The following is a 16,741-nucleotide window of genomic DNA, read 5'->3' as shown; positions in this document are numbered from 1 at the left end:
TTGAGGTATCTTATTCAATCCATAGGTAGGTTTGGCGGACACTCAAGGCAAAACTACTTTGAAGGTTTATGGATGCACAAGTAGTATCTCTACTTAGTGCGGGAGTTTTGGCTAATATGAGGTGGAAGCAATCGTCACATGCTAAGGGATCTCTAATCATATAACATTGTTCATAGCCAAGCAAACACAATTCATTACGTTGTCTTCCTTGTCCAACATCTACTTCTAGGCATGCAATAATTTGGTGAGTGTTCACAATCATAGATGGTGTCAGAGATGATATATTTATATGTGAACCTCTCCTTCCTTATCACTTCCTATTAATTGCAACAATGACCAAGGTCTATGTTTTCCTACCCTCAACAAGTTTCAATCTTCATTCTTTTTATATGTGAAGCCATCACTTCAATGATCTTTCATGCTTTTGTTCTATTCTCACTCTTTTGATCATGGCAAGAGGCAAAGCCCTTCAACTAAGACACTCTTTATTATATGGCTCACGAGCAAGAATACATCGGGGGTGACACAAAGCAAAACTCAAGACTAAAACACTTAGACTTTTAAACTACTAGAGAAAAAGAAAACTAAAAAGGAAAACTAAAACAAAGGTAAAGGCAAAAGATGTGATGGTGATCGATACCGGGGCAACTCCCCCAAGCTTGGCACAAGCCAAGGGGAGTCTTCCTTTGGTGGTGATGGAGGAGTTGTTGCAGAGGTCTTGAGCTTGTCTAATTTCCACTTGAGCATAAAATTATGCTCTCTTAGATCATCATTTTCCTCCTCAAGCTTCAACACCCTTTGACAAAGTACCTGCTTACTCTCCTGCAAGAAACGAGAAGGGATAAACAAGTTCTTAGGCTTCTTCCTTGAGTCAGGGAGGCTCGACTTCTTGAACTCCACATGAGTGCGTCCAGGTTGAGGTAGAGGAGCCTCCTCTTCATCGGAACTCGTTTGTTCCTTCCCCTTGGTATCATAGTCCTCTTCCTCATCAGTGGTCCAGCCATATGGTTCCAAGTCCCCATAGACCTTGGGGTTAGCAAGGTAATCAGCCACATAGCTCTCCCCCTCTGAATCCTGAGAAGACATCTTGACCTAGATCTGCGGTAGAAAACAGGCTCGAAACGAAAAACACAGGAAATATGCATGATGCAGGGGTCAGACCAAAAGGAAGTATATATAATGATTTTTTCCAAACGAGAAGGAGTACCCTGCACGAAAACGGAGTCCGGAAGGCGCACGAGGTGGCCACAAGCCCTCACGGTGCGGCCAGGGGGTGGCCCCGCGCCGTGTAGGCTTGTCGCCTCCTCGGGCACTTTCCGGACTACTTCCAATTTTTGTATTTTTTCAAATATTCCAAAACGGAGAAAATTTCCTATTAGGAAAGTTTTGGACTCTGTTTTCTTACCGAATCACATACCTCTTCGTTTTCGGAGTCTGAAACACGCTGATAAACATCCCTTATGTATTCTTCCGGAGTTATGGTATTGATGATATTGCTTTCAACAATTATGGGAGTACGTGAGATATAATGCTTGATTCTATGCCCATTTACCACTCTCGGACAATTACCTTCCGTGTTGTTGATCTTGATAGCACCGGAACGATATACTTCCTCAACAACATAGGGACCTTCCCATTTAGAGAGAAGTTTGCCTGCAAAGAATCTTAAACGAGAGTTATAGAGCAAGACATAATCACCTACATTGAACTCACGCTTTTGTATCCTCTTATCATGCCACCTCTTAACCTTCTCTTTGAAAAGCTTGGCATTCTCATATGCCTGAGTTCTCCACTCATCAAGCGAGCTAATGTCAAATAACCTCTTCTCACCGGCAAGTTTGAAATCAAAGTTGAGCTCTTTGATTTCCCAATAAGTTTTATGCTCTAGCTCAAGAGGTAAATGGCACGCTTTCCCATACACCATTTTGTACGGAGACATGCCCATGGGATTCTTATAGGCAGTTCTATAAGCCCACAGTGCATCATCGAGCTTCTTTGACCAATTCTTTCTAGACCTGTTGACAGTCTTTTGCAGAATCAGTTTAATCTCTCTATTACTTAGCTCTACTTGACCACTGGACTGAGGGTGGTAGGGAGACGCAATTCTATGGTTGACATCGTACTTAGCAAGCGTTTTACGGAAATCACCATGAATGAAGTGTGAACCACCGTCGGTCATTAGATATCTAGGGATTCCAAATCTAGGGAAGATAACTTCTTTCAGCATCTTGATAGAGGTGTTGTGACCAACACTACTAGTGGGGATAGCTTCTACCCACTTAGTGACGTAATCAACAGCAACTAAGATATGCGTATACCCGTTGGATTTTGGAAAAGGTCCCATATAATCAAAGCCCCAGATATCAAATGGTTCAATGACAAGTGAATAGTTCATAAGCATTTCCTAACGTTTGCTAATATTACCTATTCTTTGACATTCGTCACAAGACAAGACAAACTTACGGGCATCCTTGAAGAGAGTGGGCCAATAGAAACCTGATTGCAATACCTTGTGTGCAGTTCTATCTCCCGCATGGTGTCCTCCGTAGGTCTGGGAGTGGCACTTCTGTAGGATCTGTCCCTGTTCATGTTCAGGTACACAACGTCTAATAACACCATCTACTCCTTCCTTATAAAGGTGAGGATCATCCCAAAAGTACTGTCTCAAGTCAAAGAAGAATTTCTTCTTTTGCTGGTACGTGAAACTAGGTGGTATGTATTTGGCAACGATATAGTTTGCATAATCAGCATACCACGGTGCACTATGTGAAGCATTGATGACATTCAGTTGCTCATCGGGAAAGCTATCCTCAATAGGTTGTGGGTCATCAAGAACGTTCTCCAACCTAGACAAGTTATCGGCTACTGGGTTATCAGCACCCTTTCTGTCGACAACGTGCAAATCAAATTCTTGTAGCAAGAGAACCCATCTGATGAGTCTAGGTTTACCGTCCTTTTTCTCCATGAGGTGCTTAATAACAGCATGATCAGTGTGAATAGTGACTTTGGAATCAACTATGTAAGACCTGAACTTTTCACATGCAAACACGACTGCTAAAAATTCTTTCTCCATAGTGGCATAGTTTCTCTGGGCACTGTCTAGAGTTTTACTAGTGTAGTGAATAACATTCAACTTCTTATCGACTCTTTGCCCTAGAACAACACCAACAGCATAATCACTAGCGTCACACATGATCTCAAAAGGCAAGTTCTAATCAGGTGGTTGAACAATAGGTGCAGTTATCAAAGCCCTCTTAAGTATTTCGAAGGCTTCCTCACAATCATCGTCAAAGACAAAAGGAATATCCTTTTGCAAGAGATTGGTAAGAGGCCTAGAAATCTTAGAGAAGTCTTTAATGAACCTTCTATAGAAACCAGCATGACCAATGAAACTTCTTATTCCTCTGATATCTATGGGGTATGGCATTTTCTCGATTGCATCAACCTTAGCCTTATCGACTTCAATACCTCTTTCAGAAATTTTATGTCCTAAGACGATGCCTTCATTAACCATAAAGTGGCACTTCTCCCAATTCAAGACAAGATTGGTGTCTTTACATCTCTGTAAGACTCGATCAAGGTTGCTGAGGCAATCATCAAAGGAAGACCCGTAAACGGAGAAGTCGTCCATGAAAACCTCGACAATCTTTTCACAAAAGTCAGAGAATATATCCATCATACATCTTTGAAAAGTGGCAGGTGCATTACATAAGCCAAAAGGCATACGTTTATAAGCAAAGGTACCGAAAGGGCACGTGAAAGTGGTTTTCTCCTGATGAGATTGTGCAACTGGTATTTGGGAGAAACCAGAATAACCGTCTAGAAAGCAGAAGTGTGTGTGTTTGGATAGTCTTTCTAGCATTTGGTCGATAAAAGGCAGAGGGTAATGATATTTCCTAGTGGCCTTATTCAACTTCCTAAAATCAATCACCATCCTATAGCCAGTAATAATCCTCGGTGGGATCAACTCATCCTTATCATTAGGGACAACGGTGATGCCTCCCTTCTTAGGAACGCAATGCACCGGACTCACCCAATCGCTATGAGCAACAAGATAGATAATACCCGCTTCCAGGAGCTTTAGTATTTCTTTTCTTACTACTTCTTTCATCTTAGGATTCAATCTCCTTTGATGATCAGCAACTGGTTTGAAATCAGGATCAGTTTTGATCTTGTGCTGGCATAGAGTGGGACTAATGCCCATAAGATCATCAAGAGTATATCCAATAGCAGCACAATGCTTCCTCAGAGTTTTTAGTAGCTTATTTTCTTCATGCTCTGAGAGGCTAGCACTAATAATGACAGGATATATCTCCTTTTCATCAAGATAGGCATACTTAAGAGTATCATGCAACTGTTTAAGCTTGAACACAGGATCACCCTTTGGTGGGGGTGGATCCCCAAGTAGTTCAACATGCAAGTTATTCTTAAGGATAGGATATTGTTCTAAGAAAACTCTATCTATTTCATCCCTTTCATCCATATGCATATCATTTTCATGCTCAAGCAAGTATTGCTCTAAGGGATCAGTAGGAGGCATGACAATAGAGGCTAAGGCAATAGTTTCATCCCTACTAGGCAACTCCTTTTCATGAGGTTGTCTACGAAACTTAGAGAAATTGAACTCATGTGACACACCTTCAAAGCTAACAGTGACAATTTGCTTCTCACAATCAATATGAGCATTGACAGTATTGAGAAAAGGTCTACCAAATATGATGGGGCAAAAGCCATCTTGAGCGGTAGCAAGAACGAGGAAATCGGCAGGATACTTCGTTTTACCACACAAGCCTTCAACATCCCTAACAATTCCCACAGGGCAGATAGTATCTCTATTGGCAAGCTGAATGGTGACATCTATAGGTTCTATCTCAACAGGTGCAATCTCATCTTTGACTTCATCGTATAAGGATTTAGGTATTGCACTAACACTAGCACCCAAGTCACATAAACCATGATAACAATGATCTCCTATCCTAACAGAAACCACATGCATGCCAACAACATGCCTATGTTTGTCTCTAACGTGAGGTTTAGCAATTCTAGCAGCATCTTCATAGATGTGAATATTATGCCCCTCAACTTCTTCAGACAGAAGATCTTTGATAATAGCAATGCTAGGTTCAACTCTAATTTGCTCAGGGGGTGTAGGTGTTCTAATATAGCCTCTACGTATCACAGTTGAAGCTTTAGATATACTAACAGGGAAAGGTGGTTTCTCAATGTAAGCACTGGGAACAACAGGATCATTATAGGCAATGACTTTCTCTTCAACTGGAGTGGGTTTAACTACATTGACTTCCAAAGGAGGATGATATTTAAACCACTTCTCTTTGGGGAGATCAATATGAGCAGCAAAAGATTCACACAATGAAGCTACTATCTGAGAGTCAAGTCCATACTTAGCGCTCAAGTCACAAAAAGTATTTGTCTCAACAAAGGATTTAACGCAATCAAAAGTGAAATTCATACCTGACTCCTTACCTTCTTCAAGTTCCCAATCTTCGGAGTTGCGTTTAATTCTCTCCAATAAATTCCATTTGAAGTCAATATCTCTCTTCATAAAAGAACTAGTACAAGAAGTGTCAAGCATGGTGCGATCATCATGAGAAAGCCGAGCATAGAAGTTCTGAATGATAATTTCTCTCAAGAGCTCATGATTGGGGCATGAATATAGCATTGATTTAAGCCTCCCCCAAGCTTGAGGATGCTTTATCTGTTATGAAGCCAAAAATTGTAAATATAATTCCGATCACGATGTACTAAATGCATAGGATAAAACTTTTGATGAAATTCCAATTTCAACCGATTGTAGTCCCATGATCCAGTATCATCACATAGCCTATACCATGTCAACGCCTTATCCTTCAAAGATAAAGGAAAGACCTTCTTCTTGACCTCATCCTCGGGCACTCCTGCAAGCTTAAATAAACCACAAACTTCATCTACATAGATTAGATGCAAGTCTGGATGTGATGTTCCATCTCCTGTAAAAGGATTAGCCAACAGTTTCAGTAGGTGCAGCAGGTTACGGGGACATCTCCTGATTCAAGGTCCCGTGGTGCTACAAATGTTCTGGGAAATTCGGGGACCGGTTACGGGGACCTCGTCAAATCACGCAGATTTGGTCCATTCTGGCTAGTTTTCTATGCTATTAATCAATGATTTTGGTTCCCGGGCCGATCCAAACGTTCTGCGAACTGGTTACGGGGACTTCGTCACAACTCATAGATTTTGTCCATTCTGGCCAGTTTTCTATGCTATTACTCACTGATTTAGGGTCCCGTGGTGCTACAAACGTTCGGGGAAATTCGGGGACCGGTTACGGGGACCTCGTCAAATCTCGCAGATTTGGTCCATTCTGGTCAGGTTTCGATGCTATTATTCACTGATTTTGGTTCCGAGCCGATTCGAACGTTTCGCGAACTCCGGGGACCGTTTACGTGGACTTCGTCAAAACTCATTGATTTTGTCCATCCTGGCTAGTTTTCTATGCTATTACTCAGTGATTCTCGGTCCACGGGCGCTACAAACATTCCACGAACTCCTCGGACCGGTTACGGGGACCTCATCAAAACACGCAGATTTGGTCCATTCTGGCCAGTTTTCTTTGCTATTACTGACTGATTTTGGGTCCCAGGGCGACACAAACATTTCGGGAATTTCGTGGTCCGATTATGGGGACATCGTGAAAACTTGTAGATTTGATCCATTCTGGCCAGTTTTCTATGCTATTACTCACTAATTATGGATCCCGTGGCGCCACAAACATTCGGGGAACTTCGGGGACCTGTTTTAGGGACCTCGTCAAAACTCACAAATTTGGTCCATTCTGGCCAGTTTTCTATGCTATTACTCACTGATTTTGGGTCCTGGGAGATCCGAACGTTCGGGGAACTTTGGGGTCCGGTTATGGGGACATTTTCAAAACTCACAGATTTGGTATTCTGGCCAGTTTTCTATGCGATTACTCATTGATTTTGGTTCCCCGGAGCAATCCGAACGTTCCGCGAACTTCGGGGACCGATTACGGGGACCTTGTGAAAACTCGCAGATGTGGTCCATTCTGACCAGTTTTCTATGCTATTACTCACTGGTTCTGGGTCCCGGGGCGCTACAAACGTTGCACGAACTCCAGGGACCGATTACGGGGACCTCGTCACAACTCGTAGATTTTGTCCATTCTGTCCAGTTTTCTATGCTATTACTCGATGATTTTGGACCAGGGGCGATACTAATGTTCGGGGAACTTCCGGGTCTGGTTACGGTGACCTCGTGAAAACTCGTTGATTTCGTCAATTCTGGCCAGTTTTCTATGCTATTACTCAGTGATTTTTGGTTCTCGGCGCGATCCGAATGTTCCGCGAACTCCAGGGACCGGTTACGGAGATCTCGTCAAAACTCGCACATTTGGTCCATTCTGGCCAGTTTTCTATGCTATTACTGACTGGTTTTGTTTCCCGGGGAGATCCAAACATTCCGCGAACTCTGGGGACCTTTTACAGGGACCTCGTCAAAACTCGCAGATTTGGTCCATTCTGGCTAGTTTTCTATGCTATTATTCACTCATTCAGGGTCCCGTGGTGCTACAAACGTTCGGGAAAATTCGGGGACCGGTTACGGGGACCTCGTCAAATCTTGCAGATTTAGTCCATTCTGTCAATTTTCTATGCTATTACTCACTGATTTTGGTTCCGGGCCGATCCGAACGTTCCACGAACTCCGAGGACTGGTTACAGGGACTCACTGATTTTGTGTCCCGGGCCGATTCAAACATTTCGCGAATTCTGGGGACCGGTTACGCGGACTTCATCTAAACTCATTGATTTTGTCCATTCTGGTCAATTTTCTATGTTATTATTCATAGATTCTCGGTCCCCGGGTGCTACATACATTCCACGAATTCCGGGGACCGGTTACGCGGACCTCGTCAAAACACGCATATTTGGTCTATTCTGGCCAGTTTTCTGTGCTATTACTCACTTATTTTGGTTCCCGGGGCGATCCAAACGTTCCGCGAACTCCGGGTACCGGTTACGGGGACCTCGTCAAAACTCGCAGATTTGGTCCATTCTCACCAGTTTTCTACGCTATTACTCACCGATTTCGTTTCCCGAGGAGATCCAAACATTGTGCAAACTCCGGAGACCGTTTACGGGGACCTCATCAAAACTCGCTATTTGGTCCATTCTGGCTAGTTTTCTATGCTATTACTCATTGATTCAGGGTCCCGTGGTGCTACAAACATTCGGGGAAATTTGGGGACTGGTTACGGGGACCTCGTCAAATCTCATTGATTTGGTCCATTCTGGCCAATTTTCTATGCTATTACTCACTGGTTCTGGTTTCCGGGCGCTAAAAATATTCCGCAAACTCCGGGGACCGGTTACACCGACTTCGCCAAAACTCATAGATTTTGTCCATTCTCGCCAGTTTCCTATCCTTTTACTCACTGATTGTGGGTCCCCGGGCGCTACAAACATTCAGCGAACTCCGGGGACCTCGTGAAAACACGCACATTTGGTCCATTCTGGCCAGTTTCCTATTCTATTACTCACTGATTTTGGGTCTCGGGGAGATCTGGACATTCATGGAACTTTGGGGTATGGTTATGGGGATATTGTCAAAACTCACAGATTTGGTCCATTCTGGCTAGTTTTCTACGCTATTACTCACTGATTCAGGGTCCCGTGGTGCTACAAACGTTCGGGGAAATTCGGGGACCGGTTACGGGGACCTCGTCAAATCTTGCAGATTTGGTCCATTGTCGCCAGTTTTGTACGCTATTGCTCACCGATTTTGGTTTTCGGGCCAATCCGAACGTTCCGCGAACTCCGGGTACTGGTTACGGGGACCTCATCAAAACTCGTAGATTTTGTTCATTCTCGCTAGTTTTCTTTGCTATTACTCACTGATTCTGGGTCCCTGGGCGCTACAAACGTTCCACGATCTCCGGGGACCGGTTACACGGACCTCGTCAAAACTCGCAGATTTGGTCCATTGTGGCCAGTTTTCTATGCTATTACTCACTGATTTTGGGTCCCGGGGCGACACGAACGTTCGGGGAACTTCGGGGTCCGGTTAAGGGGATCTCGTGAAAACTCGTAGATTCGATCCATTCTGCGAGTTTTCTATGCTATTACTCACTAATTATGGGTCCCGTGGCGCCGCAAACATTCGGGGAACTTCGGGCACCGGTTACGGGGACCTCGTCAAAACTTGCAAATTTGGTCTATTTTAGCCAATTTTCTATGCTATTACTCATTGATTTTGGGTCCCGGGGAGATCCAAACGTTCGGGGAACTTTGGGGTCCGGTTATTGGGACATTGTCAAAACTCACAGCTTTGGCCTATTCTAGCTGGTTTTCTATGCGATTACTCACTCATTTTGGTTCCCGGAGTGATCCGAACGTTCCGCGAACTTCGGGGACCAGTTACGGGGACCTTGTCAAAACTCGCAGATTTGGTCCATTATGGCCTATTTTCTATGCTATTACTCACTGCTTCTGGGTCTAGTGTGCTACAAACGTTCCACGAACTCCGGGGACCGGTTATGGGGACCTCGTCGCAACTCGCAGATTTTGTCCATTCTGTCCAGTTTCTATGCTATTACTCACTGATCTTGGACCCGGGGCGATACGAATGTTTGGGGAACTTCAGGATCTGGTTACGGGGACCTCGTGAAAACTCACAGATTTGGTCCATTTTGACCAGTTTTCTATGCTATTATTCACTGATTTTGGTTCCCGGGGCGATCCGAACGTTCTGCGAACTCCGGGCACCGGCTACAGGGACCTAGTAAAAACTCGCACATTTGGTCCATTCTAACCAGTTTTCTATGCTATTACTCACTGATTTTTTATCCCTAGGAGATCCAAACATTCCGCGAACTCTAGGGATCGTTTACGGGGACTTCGTCAAAACTCGCAGATTTGGTCCATTCTGGCTAGTTTTCTATGCTATTTCTCACTGATTCAAGGCCCGTGGTGCTACAAACGTTGGGGGAAATTCGGGGACCGGTTACGGGGACCTCATCAAATCTCGTAGATTTGGTCCATTCTGGCCAATTTTCGATGCTATTACTCACTGGTTCTTGTTCCTGGGGTGCTACATGTTGGAAATATGCCCTACAGCCAATAATAAATAAGTTATTATTATATTTCCTTGTTCATAATAATCATTTATTATCCATGCTAGAATTGTATTGATTGGAAACTTAAATACATGTGTGGATACATGGACAACACACTGTCCCTAGTGAGTCTCTAGTTGACTAGTTCATTGATCAAAGATGGTCAAGGTTTCCTAGCCATAGGCAAGTGTTGTCACTTGTTAACGGCATCACATCATTGGGAGAATGATGTGATGGACAAGACCCAAACTATAAACGTAGTATACGATCGTGTCAATTTATTGCTACTGTTTTCTGCATGTCAATGAATATGTTCCAATGAACATGAGATCATGCAACTCCCGGACATCGGAGGAATATTTTGTGTGTTATCAAACGTCGCAACGTAACTGGGTGACTATAAATGTGCTCTACAGGTATCTCCAAAGGTGTCTGTTGGGTTGACATGGATCAAGACTGGGACTTGTCACGCCGTGTGACAGAGAGGTATCTCGGGGCCCACTCGGTAATACAACATCACAACAAGCCTTGCAAGCAATGTGACTAACGGGTTAGTTACGAGATCTTGTATTACAGAACGAGTAAAGAGCCTTGCCGGTAACGAGATTGAACTTGGTATAGAGATACCACAATCGAATCTCGGGGAAGTAACATACCGAAGGACAAAGGGAATAGTATACGGGATTATATGAACCTTGACATAGAGGTTCAACCGATAGAGATCTTCGTAGAATATGTAGGAACCAATATGGACATCCAGGTCCCGCTGTTGGTTATTGACCAGAGAGTGTCTCAGGTTATGTCTGCATAGTTCTCGAACCCGCATGGTGTGCACACTTAAGGTTCAGTGACGTTTCGGTATAGTTGAGTTATAGGTGTTTGTGACCGAAGGTTGTTCGGAGTCGCGGATGAGATCACGGACGTCACGAGGGTTTCCGAAATGGTCCGGAAACGAAGATTGATATATAGTATGGTTTCATTTGGTCACCAAAATGATTTTGGGCATTACCGACAGTGTACCGGGAGTGACGAATGGGTTCCGGATTTTCACAGGGAGTGGCCCACCCACCCAGGAGTGAGCCTAAGAGACCAACTGTGTCGAACCAGCCCTTAGTGGGCTGGTGAGGCCAGCCCAAGTAGTCTATGGCGCTAGGAAAAGAAAACCAAAAATAAAAAAGAAAAAAAAAGAGGCACGCGGGAAGGAAGATGAGGACTCCTCCTTCCCCAAACCGAATTGGAGTTGGAGTCCTCCTCTCCTTTCTCGACCGGCGTCGTTGAGGCTCACTTGAGCCTCAAGCCTAGCCCCTCCCCTCCTCATATATATACTAGAGCTTTTTGGGTTTTTGAGACACAACTTTGCCACGTGCAACTCAAACCTCTACCTCGTAGTTACACACTAATTATGGGTCCCATGGCGCCGCAAACATTGTGGGAACTTCGGCAACCGGATACGGGGACCTTGTCAAAACTCGCAAATTTGGTCCATTCTGGCCAGTTTTCTATGCTATTACTCACTAATTTCGGGTCCCGGGGAGATCCAAACATTCAAAGAACTTTGGGGTTCGGTTATGGGGACATTATCAAAACTCGCAGATTTGGTCCATTCGAGCCAGTTTTCTCTACGATTACTCACTAATTCAGGGTCTCGTGGTCTACAAACATTCGGGGAAATTCGAGAACCGGTTACGGGGACCTCGTCAAATCTCGCAGATTTGGTCCATTCTCGCAAGTTTTCTATGCTATTACTCACTAGTTATGGGTCCCGGGGCGCTACAAACGTTCCACTAACTCCGGGGACCTCGTCAAAATTTGCAGATTTTGTCCATTCTGTTCAATTTTTCATGCTATTTCTCATTGATTTTGGACCCGGGGCAATACGAATGTTCGGGGAACTTCTGGGTCTGGTTACGGGGACCTCGTGAAAACTCGCAGATTTCGTCCATTCTGGCCAGTTTTCTATGCTATTACTCAGTGATTTTTGGTTCCCGGCGCGATCCGAATGTGCCGCGAACTCCACGGACCGGTTACGGAGACCTTGCAAAAACTCGTACATTTGGTCCATTCTAGCCAGTTTTCTATGCTATTACTCACCGATTTTTGTTCGCGGAGAGATCCAAACAGTCCGCGAACTCTGCTGACCTCTTAGAGGGACCTCGTCAAAACTCGCAGATTTGGTCCATTCTGGCTAGTTTTCTATGCTATTATTCACTGATTTTGGGTCCCGTGGTGCTACAAACGTTCGGGAAAATTCGGAGACCGGTTACGGGGACCTCGTCAAATCTTGCAGATTATTCCATTCTGGCCAATTTTCTATGCTATTACTCACTGATTTTGGTTCCGGGCCGATCCGAACGTTCCGCGAACTCTGGGGACTCGTAACGGGGACTTCTCAAAACTCGTAGATTTTGTCCTTTCTGGCCAGTTTTCTATGCTATTACTCAGTGATTCTGGCTCCCCGCACGCTACAAATGTTCCACGAACTCCGGGGACCAAATACGGGGACCTCTGGCCAAATTTGGTCTATTCTGGCCAGTTTTCTATGCTATTACTCACTGATTTTGGGTCCCGAGGCGACACCAACGTTCGAGGAACTTTCGGGTCCGGTTATGGGGACCTCGTGAAAACTTGTAGATTCAATCCATTCTTGCCAGTTTTCTATGCTATTACTCACTAATTATGGGTCCCGTGGCGACGCAAACATTCTGGGAACTTCGGGGACTGGATACGGTGACCTCGTCAAAACTCGTGAATTTGGTCCATTCTGGCCAGTTTTCTATGTTATTACTCACTAATTTTGGGTCCCGGGGAGATTCGAACGTTCCGGAAACTTTGGGGTCCGGTTATAGGGACATTATCAAAACTCGCAGATTTGGTCCATTCTAGCCAGTTTTCTGTGTGGTTACTCACTAATTCGGGGTCACGTGGTGCTACAAATGTTTGGGGAAATTCGGGGACCGGTTACGGGGACTTCGTCAAATCTCGCAGATTTGGTCCGTTCTCGCCATTTTACTATACTATCGCTCATTGGTTTTGGGTCTCCCGGCGCTACAAACGTTCGAACTCCGGGGACCGATTACGGTGACCTCGTCACAACTCACAGATTTTGTCCATTCTGTCCAGTTTTTTATGCTATTTCTCATCGATTTTGGACCCGGGGCAATACGAATGTTCGAAGAACTTCAGGGTCTAGTTACGGGGACCTCGTGAAAACTCGCAGATTTGATCCATTCTGGCCAGTTTTTTATGCTATTACTCACTGATTTTGGTTCCCGGGGAGATCCGAACGTTCCGTGAACTCCAGGTACCGGTTACGGTGACCTCGCCAAAACTCGCAGATTTGGTCCATTCTGGCCAGTTTTCTATGCTATTACTCACTGATTCAGGGTCCTGTGGTGGTACAAACGTTCGCGGAAATTCGGGGACCGGTTACGGGGACCTTGTCAAATCACGCAGGTTTGGTCCATGTTGGCCAGTTTTCTATGCTATTACTCACTGATTTTGGTTCCCGGGCCGATTCGAACGTTCCACGAACTTCGGGGACCGGTTGCGGGGACCTTGTCAAATCACACAGATTAGGTCCATTCTGTCTAGTTTTCTATGCTATTACTCACTGATTTTGGTTCCCGGGCCGATCCGAACGTTCCACGAACTGGTTACGAGGACTTCGTCAAAACTCGTAGATTTTGTTCATTCTGGCCAGTTTTCTACGATATTACTCACTGATTTAGGGTCCCGTGGCGCTACAAACGTTCGGGGAAATTCAGGGACCGGTTACAGGGACCTCCTCAAATATCACTGATTTTGGTTCCTGGGTCGATTCGAACGTTCCGCGAACTCCGGGGACCGGGTACGGGGACTTCATCAAAACTCATAGATTTTGTCCATTCTGGCCAGTTTTCCATGCTATTACTCACTGATTCTGGGTCCCGAGGCACTACAAAGTACAAACTTTCCACGAGATTAGGAGACCGGTTACGGGGACGTCGTCAAAACTCGCAGATTTGGTCCATTGGCCAGTTTTCTATGCTACTACTCACTAATTATGGGTCCCGTGGCGCCACAAACATTTGGGGAACTTCGGGGACCGGTTACGGGGACCTCGTCAAAACTCGCAAATTCCATACATTTTGGCCAGTTTTCTGTGGTATTACTCACTGGTTTTGGGTCCCGGAGAATACAAACGTCCGGGGAACTTTGTTGTCCGGTTATGGGGACATTGTCAAAACTCGCAGATTTAGTCCATTCTAGCCAGTTTTCTATGCGATTACTCACTGATTTTGGTTCCCGGAGCGATCCGAACGTTTCGCGTACTCCGGGGATCGGTTACGGGGAACTCGTCTAAACTCGTACACTTTGTCCATCTTGGCCACTTTTCCATGCTATTACTCACTGATTCTGGGTCTTCGGGCGCTACAAACGTTCCACGAACTCAGGGGACCGGTTACGGGGACCTCGTCAAAAACTCGCAGATTTGGTCCATTCTGACCAGTTTTCTATGCTATTACTCACTGATTTTGGGTCCGGGGCGACACGAATGTTCGGGGAACTTCGGAGTCCCGTTATGGGGACCTCGTGAAGACTTGTAGATTTGATCCATTCTAGCCAGTTTTCTATGCTACTACTCACTAATTATTGATCCCGTGGTGCCACAAACATTCGGGAAACTTCGGGGACCGGTTAGGGGGACCTCGTCAAAACTTGCAAATTTGGTCCATTCTCGTCAGTTTTATATGATATTACTCACTGATTTTGGGTCCCGCGAAGATCCGAACGTTCGGGGAACTTTGGGGTCCGGTTATGGGGACATTGTCAAAACTCGCAGATTTTGTTTATTCTCGGCAGTTTCCTATGCGACCTCACTGATTCTGGGTCCCCGGGCGCTACAAATGTTCCACGAACTCCGGGTACCAGTTACGGGGACCTCGTCAAAATCGCAAATTTAGTCCTATCTGGCCAGTTTTCTATGCTATTACTCAGTGTTCTTGGACCCGGGGTGATACGAATATTCGGGGAACTCCGGGGACCTCGTGAAAACTCGCAGATCTTGTCCATTCTGATCAGTTTTCTCTGCTATTACTCACTGATTTTGGTTCCCGGGGTGATTCGAACGTTTCGCGAACTCCAGGGACCAGTTACGGGGACCTCGTCAAAACTCGCAGATTTGGTCCGTTCTGGCCAATTTTCTATGCTATTACTCACTAATTCAGGGTCCCGTGGTGCTACAAACGTTCGGGGAAAGTTGGGGACCGACTATGGGGACCTCGTCAAAACTCGCAGATTTGGTCCATTCTGGCCAATTTTCTATGCTATTACTCACTGATTCAGGGTCCCGTGGTGCGACAAACGTTCGGGGAAATTCGGGGACCAGTTACGAGGACCTCATAAAAACACGCAGATTTGGTCCATTCTGGCCAATATTCTATGCTATTACTCACTCGTTCTGGTTCCCGGGGCGCTACAAATGTTCCGCGAACTCTGAGGACCAGCTACGTGGACTTCGCCTAAACTCATAGATTTTTCCATTTTGACCAGTTGTCTATGCTATTACTCACTGATTGTGGGTCCCTAGGTGCTACGAACATTCTGGGAACTCCGGGGACCGGTTATGGGGACCTCGTCAAAACATGCAGATTTGGTCCATTCTGGCCAGTTTTCTATGCTATTACTCACTGATTTTGGGTCCCGGGGCGACACAAACGTTCGGTGAACTATGGGGTCCTGTTATGGGGACCTCGAGAAAGCTTGTAGATTCGATCCATTCTGGCCAGTTTTCTGTGCTATTACACACTAACTATGGTCCCGTGGCGCCGCAAACATTCGGGGATCTTCGGGGACCGGTTACGGGGACCTCGTCAAACTCGCAAATACGGTCCATTCTGGCCAGTTTTCGATGCTACTACTCACAGATTTTGGGTCCCGGGGAGATCCGAACGTTCGGGGAACTTTGGGGTACGGTTATGGGGACATTGTCAAAACTCGCAGATTTGGTCCATTCTAGCGAGTTTCCTATGCGATTACTCACTGATTTTGGGTCCCGGGGCGCTACAAACGTTCCACGAACTCCCGGGACCGGTTATTGGGACCTCATCACAACTTGAAGATTTTGCCATTCTGTCCAGTTTTCTTTGCTATTACTCACTGATCTTGGACCCGGGGCGATACGAATGTTCGGGGAACTTCAGGGTCTGGTTACGGGGACCTCGTGAAAACTCTTAGATTTGGTCCATTCTGACCAGTTTTCTATGATATTACTCAATGATTTTGGTTCCCGGGGCGATCCGAACGTTCCGTGAACTCCGGGTACAGGTTACGGGGCCCTCGTCAGAACTTACAGATTTGGTACATTTGGACTAGTTTTCTATGATATTACTAACTGATTTTGTTTCCCGAGGAAATCCAAACATTCCGCGAACTCCGGGGACCGGATACGGGGACCTCGTCAAAACTCACAAATTTGGTCCATTCTGGCCAGTTTTCTATGCTATTACTCACTGATTTTGGGTCCCGGGGAGATCCGAACGTTCGGTGAATTTGGGGTCCTGTTATGAGGACATTATCAAAACTCGTAGATTTGGTCCATTCTAGCCAATTTTCTATGCGATTACTCAC

Source organism: Hordeum vulgare, chromosome 6H, assembly GCF_904849725.1.
Source record: "Hordeum vulgare subsp. vulgare chromosome 6H, MorexV3_pseudomolecules_assembly, whole genome shotgun sequence".
Taxonomy (NCBI): domain Eukaryota; kingdom Viridiplantae; phylum Streptophyta; class Magnoliopsida; order Poales; family Poaceae; genus Hordeum; species Hordeum vulgare.
The sequence above is the reverse complement of the archived record's forward strand: the minus strand, read 5'-3'. Positions refer to the sequence as shown.